The following is an 8,965-nucleotide window of genomic DNA, read 5'->3' on the forward strand; positions in this document are numbered from 1 at the left end:
GAGACACAAAGAAAGGAACGGGAATGGTATGGTCTACAGTCCTCTCCCAAGACCACAAAACACAGCACTTCATGGCACCCCAGTCTTTTTTTAAAATTTATTTTTTATTTTTATTGATTTCAGAGAGGAAAGGAGAGGGAGTGAGAGATAGAAACATCAATAATGAGAGAATCATTGATCAGCTGCCTCCGGCACGCCCCCTACTGGGGACCGAGCCTGCAACCCAGGCATGTGCCCTGTCCGGGAATGGAACCATGACTTCCTGACGCTCAACCACTGAGCCAGGCATGGCACCCCAGTCTTCATGGCACGGGCCTGGAGATAGGACTCAGCGTCCTGTTCTATAAGCAGAGGCTCCGGAATCACTCCCCCTGCTGACCAGTTTTCTGCCTGTGTTGGGGGCACTGACAGTTGAGGCCGTCTACGTTTCTTCTTAGCCCATCCAACTCCTTCCAGCAGCCACCGGGGTGCAGCACGCAGCACGTGAGACTCTCGGGGCTTGTTACCTCTGCAGAGGCGGCTCTCAGAGCCGCAAAGTACCTTTGTGGCCGCAGACCCCGCAGCAGGGAAGGGTGGCTTTGCATTCCCTGAAAGGAAGGCTGAACTTCCCAACCCAGCAGGCTGCAGAATCGTCTTTCCTGGATAATTTACAAGAGAGGAACAACTGGCGACTCCGATGTTCCCCCAAACACTTCTAGCGGTGGCGGCAGGGGAATGGAAAGAGTGGCCTCTGCAATCTTTTTCCAAAAATTAGCAAAACACTCCCTCCCCAGCCCAGGGGTGTGATCTGGGAGAGGGACCTGGGCAGGCCACGGGGAATCCCATTCTGCTTCAGGCCTGTTGTAACTTTTTTTTTGGACTTTTATTTATTTTTTTCTTTTAAATTTATCTTTGTGGTTGAAAATATTACAGATGTTCCCTTGTTTCTCCCATTGGCCCCTTCCATCCCACACCCATGACACGCCCCACCGTGCCCCCACCTCCACCCCCAGACCTTCACCACACTATTTATTGTCTGTGTTCATGGGCTATGTATATAAATTCTTCGGTTAGTCTCTCCCCACCCACCCCCTGATTCTGATCTTTCATCTTTGCTTCCTAAAGCCCCTGATTTGCCATTTCCCAGAGTTAAACTCCTGGTTCTCAATAGCAATTAGTTCCCTATGGGTTTCCTACTTTCACCTTTGCAAGCATCCGAGAGGGGCAGATGGAGGGCTGTGCCCAGTCTCCCTCCCTTCCTCCCTGATGCGTGTTCATGGCTGTAAGTGGGAGGCTTCCACAGACCAGAGAAAGTCTCGAATGTCTTTGGAGGCTTCTGGTCTCAGCTGGGAAGCCTCTGGGAGTGTTTTGTTTTTGTTTTAAGAAAATGAAATGCCCCTGAAGGAAGTTCCTGTGGAGAAGGACTTTACCTGCCCCATTTTAACAACTTTAACAACAACAACAACAACAACTGGCTGGCTCACTGCTAGGTGGAGCCTGCATGGCTGCCCTCTCCCTGCCTCCAACCCACCTGGACTGGAACGTTTCAGCCTGGGTGGCGCCTGCCACTTGCAGGGTGGCCTCCAGGGGTCAGGCTTGCCTTAGCTATGCTTGAGCCTGTGTCCCTGCCTCTGGGACCGAGAAACTGACTTGTGGTGCAAGCCCTTAGGAAAAAGGCAGATGAGAACAGCAGGACAAAACAACACCAACCTACCAACCAACCAACCACCCAGTGCAAATCCCAGAGGGATATCTGCCAATTCTGGATTTTCTACATCACCACGTTCCTTCTCAAAATACAACATGACAGCAGGGCTGGCAAACACGGCCAGTTAAATCCTGCACGCTGCCTGTTTTTGTATAGCCCACGAGCTAAGAATGTTGTTTACATTTTTAACCGAATTTGGGGGGAGGGAGGGGGGAAGGAAAACAAATTATAAAATTTGATGATGCTTGAAAACAGTATGAAATGAAAATTTCAGCGTCCATAAATACAGTAAAGGTTTATTGGAGTGCAGCCACTGCCATTCATTTACACATCGGCTGTTCTTGTGCTAGAAGAGCGGGGGTAAGTGAGCCTGAAATACATTTACTATCTAGCCCTCTGCAGAAAAAGTTTGCTGACTCCCGAATTACGGTAAAGCATTAATTTGGAGTCCTCACATTTCGAATGTGGGATTATGTAGACTCTCAGTATATGTGATCCTTATGAACTAAGAAGCTCAACAATTTATTTCTTGCTCTGAACATGAAAGGGAAATTATATAAAAATGAAAATATCTATGTTTGTCTTTAATTCCGTGCCTAGCAATGATTCATTATTTAATTAACTCTCACATAACTAAAGGACTTTTATGTTTACAGTACCTTCTTTTATAGGTCTATAGTGATTTGGGAGTTTTTAATGAACTATTAGTAACTGGTATCTCTTACTTTATAACTAGAGTTTTATAGAGTGTATGTCATCAATTTATAGTGTCCACTAAGCTCTGGTATTCTCTAGAACAGTGGTTCTCAACCTTGGCTACACATTAGAATCGCCTGGGGATCTTTTTAAAAATCCTGATTTCTGGGCCTCATCCTCCGGAAATTCTGTTTCTTTGTTATGGGGCGGGGCCACAACATTAGTAACAAAGAAACAGAATTTCCGGAGGATGAGGCCCAGAAATCAGGATTTGAAAAAGATTCCCAGGTGATTCTAATGTGCAGCCAAGGTTGAGAACCACTGCTCTAGAAGAATCTCCCTCCTTTTGGGAGAGAGCTTAGTGGTCATCTAATCTATTCCACGTGCAATCACAGAGGAGAAACCAATGCAGAGGTTTTAGTGACTTGCCCAAACACATATAGTTAGTGGCATCCTTTTCTTAAAATACTAGGGTACCCCCTGCCTGAGGATAAAGAAACTGTATTGCTTTTAAATTTCATTTGCAATTCACACCTTCTTATGAAAATGGAATGCTTGCTCTGGCCCGGGCATTGTTCTAAAGCAGGGGTGGGGAAACTTTATTTCCTGCCAAGGGCCATTTGGATATTTATAACCTCATTCTTGGGCCATACAAAATTATCAACTTCAAAATTAGCCTGCTATATTTGGTCAAACACTTAATTAACTCACCCCTAGTGCCTTGGCAGGGTCAGACCCAATGATTTTGTGGGCCTTATACGGCCCGCGGGCCGAATGTTCCTCACTCCTGTCTCAAGACTCATTTTTATTGAATTTTTAGTAATAATAGCTTCCATCCTTTGAGTGCTTGCTGTGGGCTAGGCATGGCGTATTTCACTTTATTATCATGACCATCCTTTGAAAAAGGCAGCCTACAGATAAAGAAAGAGGTTTAGAGGGGTTAAGGAACTTGCTTAGGATCACTCAGTAATAAGTGGTGGCAACAGTGTTCTTAACCTAGGTCACATTCATAAGCTACTAATTAAATTAATTTTTTTCTGCCAATGACGCCGCATGCTGAATTAGCCTCCCTTTGTTTAGAACCAGAGATTAAACTGTGGTAGGACAGAGCTGGAAGGGACCCTAAGACTTTATCTCCAAGAAGGGGGTAAACAGCTTTTCTCAAAAGCCTGTTACAGCACTTCAATATAAACAGAGCTCTTTCTTTCTAAGCAAAATAATACCCCTTTGCCACAATTTATGCTCATTTTCTTTAACTTTGGCTGTTGTGCAACCCCCAGATCCCGCATTGCCTGAGAGTTTTCCGGTCCTTATGTTTCCTGCTGCTGCGAACACGTCCAGGCAGGCATGTTGGACTTTTGACATCACTTTTTTTGTCCTGACACTCACCTTGCATTGACTTTGTGTTTTGTGATGATCCCTTGTAAGTATACAAGCATTTCCTGTTTATTTTTAATTCTTTCTTAATCCTAAACATTCTCTCTTTCGGAACCTTGTAACTTCTCCCAGTAGATAGAAAGACATTAATTCATATTCTTGAGGCTACTTCACGTTCAGTTCCTAACTCCTGCGAAGCGCTAGCCACTCTGATGATTCCTACCTTCACCTGGCGTTCTGTAGCTTACCGACACTCTCAATGGGCGAGCTCCCTGTTCTCCAGATCAGCGGTCACCAACCTTTCGGACCTCACAGACCACCAGTGGTCGACAGACCACCGGTTGGCGACCACTGCCCTAGATCACTGAAAACCAGACCTATACATACTGTAGTGCCATTGTGACCTTGACTTGCTTGCTGACCAGACTGTGATTGGTTTTATTACACCAAGAAGCAAACAAATCTTTTTGTTCCTATCACTTGTATTTTCAGCGACTAACAGCCACAAATTGGGCTGATTGTGGGGCACCCAAAACATTAAATTTCCTGAGGTTTCACGTGGAATGTACCTGTGATGACAATATGTGATCCCTAATGTAACTGGCTGCTGCGAGTTAATTGCACATCTTGAGTCTTACATGCAATAACAATGGCCATGATGGTAACAGAGGCTTAGGTCATGCGTGTCTTGCCACTTGATGGCCAGCAGCTGGCACTGTTGGAACTTGGTATTTACCTTCTTGTACAATTTTTCAGAACGACTCTTTCAAAAGTTTAGAAATCTCTGTCATGTCACGCAAGTCTGAGATAACAGTCCTTCAAAACTGTGCCAATAAAAAGCCTGGATCTTCGTTAAATGTCTGACAACCAGTCCCTGGAGAAGGTTGAAGGCGGTGTTGTGTGGTTGTCCTGCTTAACCTAACTTGTGCTTCTCTTCCTACAATCCTTTCTTTGCCTTGATCAGACCAGTGTCTCTTCGCTCACCAGACAGCCTGGGAGAGCTGGTCAAGCTGAGATGTCTCCAGGGTCTGGGCCCATCTTGATGGTGAGAATGGTTTGCTTCCTCTATCCCGGTTAATTATTGAATGCAAACAATACATGTCCCTCAAATCCTCCTTATTGATTCTAACCACCAGATGGGAGTCTCACCACATTTACCTTTCACAGCTGGTTTAAGAAGGTCTGACATCTCTCTCAACAATGGGTCTAGTTCAGGGGTGGGCAAACTTTTTGACTCGAGGGCCACAGTGGGTTCTTAAACTGGACCGGAGGGCCGGAACAAAAGCATGGATGGAGTGTTTGTGTGAACTAATATAAATTCAAAGTAAACATCATTACATAAAAGGGTACGGTCTTTTTTTTTTTTTTTTTTTTTTTTTTTTTTTTTAGTTTTATTCATTTCAAACGGGCCGGATCCGGCCTGCGGGCTGTAGTTTGCCCACGGCTGCTCTAGTTCATCACTTCGGGTAACACACACACACACACACACACACACACACACACCCCTGTACATATATTTTTTATTGTACTAACTTGCCCAGCTGCATCCTTTTTTCCTTGTTTTAAAAGGAAGAAAAGAGAGATAAAGGAAAGGACCTGGGATTTCAGGATGGAGGGTGATTTCTCTGAGCAGATGAGGTGCTTATTCAAGGTCATCAAGGGGCTTGATATAGAAACCGTCCATTTTTAATGAATGTGTTTACCATGAATCCGAAGGTGAAGTGCTTGGCACCTTAGTAAGCATTTGTAAATGTTCATTGTTTTCTATCATCATTGTCATCACAGGTATGTGCTCTCATCTGGCCTGGCAGAATAGTTGCAGAGTATCTGGAGTGAATCTTGGCATCGGTCCCCTCATCCTCAAGGGTTCTCTTCTTCTTCTTCTTCTTCTTCTTCTTCTTCTTCTTCTCCTTCTCCTTCTTCTTCTCCTTCTCCTTCTTTCTCCTTCTCTTTCTCCTTCTCCTTCTCCTCCTCCTCCTCCTCCTCCTCCCCCTCCTCCTTCTCCTCCTTCTCCTTCTCCTTCTTCACAAAGATTTTCAACATTGATTTTTAGAGAGAGAGGAAGGGAGAGGGGGAGAAAGAGAAAGATCAATGTGTGAGTGAAGCATTGATTGGCTGCTTCCTGGCTTGTGCCCTGACTGGGAATCAAACTGGCAACCTTTCGGTGCTCAGGACGGTACCCAACCAGCTGAGCCACACCATCTCCCTTCAGGGTCTCCCTTCTTTTAGAGTTGCCCCAGGTGCTCACCTGTCAGAAAAGAATGGACAGAACGGAATCCAAGTCATGAACACTTTGGTGTGATAACGAGTACTGCTAGGGGTGTTCAATTTTAAAAGACCCTAGGAAGGGGAGCCCAAAGACATAAACCACTAAGGGTAGAATTTCAGACACTGTGGCTGTAGCACGAGGGGGGAATCAGGGAGCCAGGGACATATGTCAGGGCTCCTAAGTATTTGCAGGTGTGTTGAAAAAGGATTCGTGAGTGGGGTTGGGAGGTGAGATTATGAGGACTTTACAGCCTCATCCATCTCACTTTTCACGTATTCTTGAGTAGTAGAGGAAATTAGCATTCTTTTGACTTTGGATTAAAAAAAAAATCAGGTTTTTTTTTTTCTTTTTCTTTTAGACATCCACGTCTAGTGCAAATTGTGCAGCTGTCTGCCAACCCCACTTCCTGAGATGACTGGGGTGATTTTTTTTCAGAATGTCCTTTGGCTCCGTGTGAAGTCTCATCAGGCTCATTGGCATTAGACAGTTTTAAAGAAGGACATAGACATCAGAGGGGGAAACACCTTTTTCTAGCCTCGCACTTTGCAGATGGCAAGTGGAGACCTATGAGGATGTCATTTTCCCAGAGTCACACAGCTGGCCGACAGGAGATTCAGGACCGGAACTTGAGTCGTCAGTCCCACGTTCTCTCCATGTCACGGCTAATCCCACTCTCTGTGCAAAGCAGAACCCGAGCTCCCAGGATTTGTGTGAAATGCCCCGAGTCACAGAGCTGCCTGGAGGGGGGCCTGGCAGCAGAATCCAGGCCCACGGAGTGCAGTGGGACACGCGGCTCTATTTCAGCAACCCTGTCACCTAGCCTGACCACGCTGCCTTCCTTCAGAACTCTCCCTTTGGTGTTTTTGTTTTTCCCCCAGGAAAAGAACCTTCCATTACGGGAGCATTCCGAGCACTTAGAATTTAGCCATGTCAGTGACTCACAAAGTAGTGTTTCCCGGGTGCGAGACTATCTAAGAATGTGGGGGTATTTCTTGGATGTCTCAAAGCGAGATGGGGACAGAGGGGAGGCCCGAGGATTGAGGAAGAGTGGGATTTGGAGCAGCCACATGGCAGGGGAGGAATGGGAAGGGGAGAGGGATAGAAATGGCGTACTGCTTCCAACTTTGAAGACTTCTTTAGTGTCTTGCCGCGCGCGCGCATTCACACACTCACCCATTCATTCTCTCTCACTCTCTCTCTCTCTCTCTCACACACACACACACACACACACACACACACGGTAGTGGGAGAAGGGGCGCACCTTTCATTTTCCCTCTTTCTTCCCTTTCTCGTGCTCTCATCTCTGTAGCTCCTGTCCCAGTTTTCTTTCTTCTCCTTGGACTTTACTAAATTTTCTTCTTTTCCTTTCTCAGCTCCCCATTCCCTGTATTTTTCAGGTTAGTAAATAATTTCATAAACCTTCTATGTGCCAGAAATGGTCCTAGGCAACATGGGCAAAGAAATACGGAAGGCGGTTCCTGCGTCCTCGGCATCTGTGTTATCCAGACAGTTCCTAGTCTGGTGAAAGGAAAAGTCAAAGAGAAAAATAACGATAATCTAATGTTGCAAGTACAATACTAAAGGTATCTGCAGAAAAGCCTGGCACACAGAGTAGGAATTCAGGAAACATTTGCTGAGTGGATTGATTAATAAGTTATGAGAGCCCAGAGAAGGTAGTGATAACTGTGTTTTGATGAGCAGAGATCAGGATGGAAAGGCATCCACTTAAGTGCTATTTTTATTGGACCCTAATGAATAAGCAGTCGTTCACCAGACATTGGAGGGGGAACCATTTCAGAAAGATGGACACACACACACACACACACACGAACCTTTTGCATTTGGGAAAGTAATTGAGTTCATTGAGGCTTTCAGGCCTGCAGTGTCAGGTGCCAAGAGGTGGTAGACAATGAAGCTAGAGCAGTCACCTGGGGTCAGTTGAAGGGGCATATTCATTATCTGGGTACCGTGAGCCCTCTCCCAGACGGCGATGCAGACTCATTGAAGACTTGTGAGCAGGGCAGTGATAGGACCGCATTTGTCTCTTAGGAAGGTAGCTAGCGATTACGTAGACTAACGGTTGCATTGAGGAAGAGACTGGAGTGATGGAGACCTGTGAGGCTGGGCTCCCCAGAGATGGCGTGGTCTGAGTGAAGGAAGTGGTGGTGGAGATGGACAGGCAATCCTTTGGAGCCTTTTTGAGTTAGCTCATCGGGGTAACTGGTGATGGTGCAGGGGGCCAAGGAAGGAGTTGAAGGTGACTGGTCGAGTGGTGAGGTGAATAGAGAAGCCATTGGCTGAGTTGAGGAAACAGGAGGAAGAGGTAAAATGCACGTGTATGTTGTTTTGGGGATGTGCATAGAAGGGGGTTTGGTTTTACATTTAAGGACTCTCTGGGGTTGCGAGGCGGGATGTATGCACCTCAACGAAGCTCAGGCAGTGACGGGCTTGGGAACATGAAATTGGGAGCCGGAAGCTGTGCGTACATTCTGCTGTTTGAATATGTGTGAAATAGGGATTCTCTTTGTTTCCTTTTAATTTCCTACTCATCCCTTTGCTTCTTGATTCCCCACTTTCTTTCTTTTCACATCTCCGAGAGCAGAGGTGAAGACTGCCTGTCCAGTCTCCATTGTTGCTGTCTCCCCTCATCCCGCCCCCCCCCCCCCCCCCACATCTGGGGCCTTTCCGGAAGCAGGAAGTACCATTGCTTTTTTTTTTTTTTTTAATGAAACGCAGTGATTTTCACCCACTGGGCTCTGTGGTCTACAGGTGCCTTCCAGTTGGTCCGTTGATGGTGGACTGTCCTGATGTGGAGAAGATTCCTGGCTGGCGTGGACAGCAAAGGGGAGGGAGGGAGAGATCTTTGCTTGGAGTGACTTGCTGTTTGGAGTCTCCCCAACCACAGCTTGAAAGTATTGGACACTTTGCTGGGCTGC

Source organism: Myotis yumanensis, unplaced genomic scaffold, assembly GCF_028538775.1.
Source record: "Myotis yumanensis isolate MYYU_CA2020_CCGP unplaced genomic scaffold, mMyoYum1.0.hap1 SCAF_19, whole genome shotgun sequence".
In the NCBI taxonomy this organism is placed as follows: Eukaryota; Metazoa; Chordata; class Mammalia; order Chiroptera; family Vespertilionidae; genus Myotis; species Myotis yumanensis.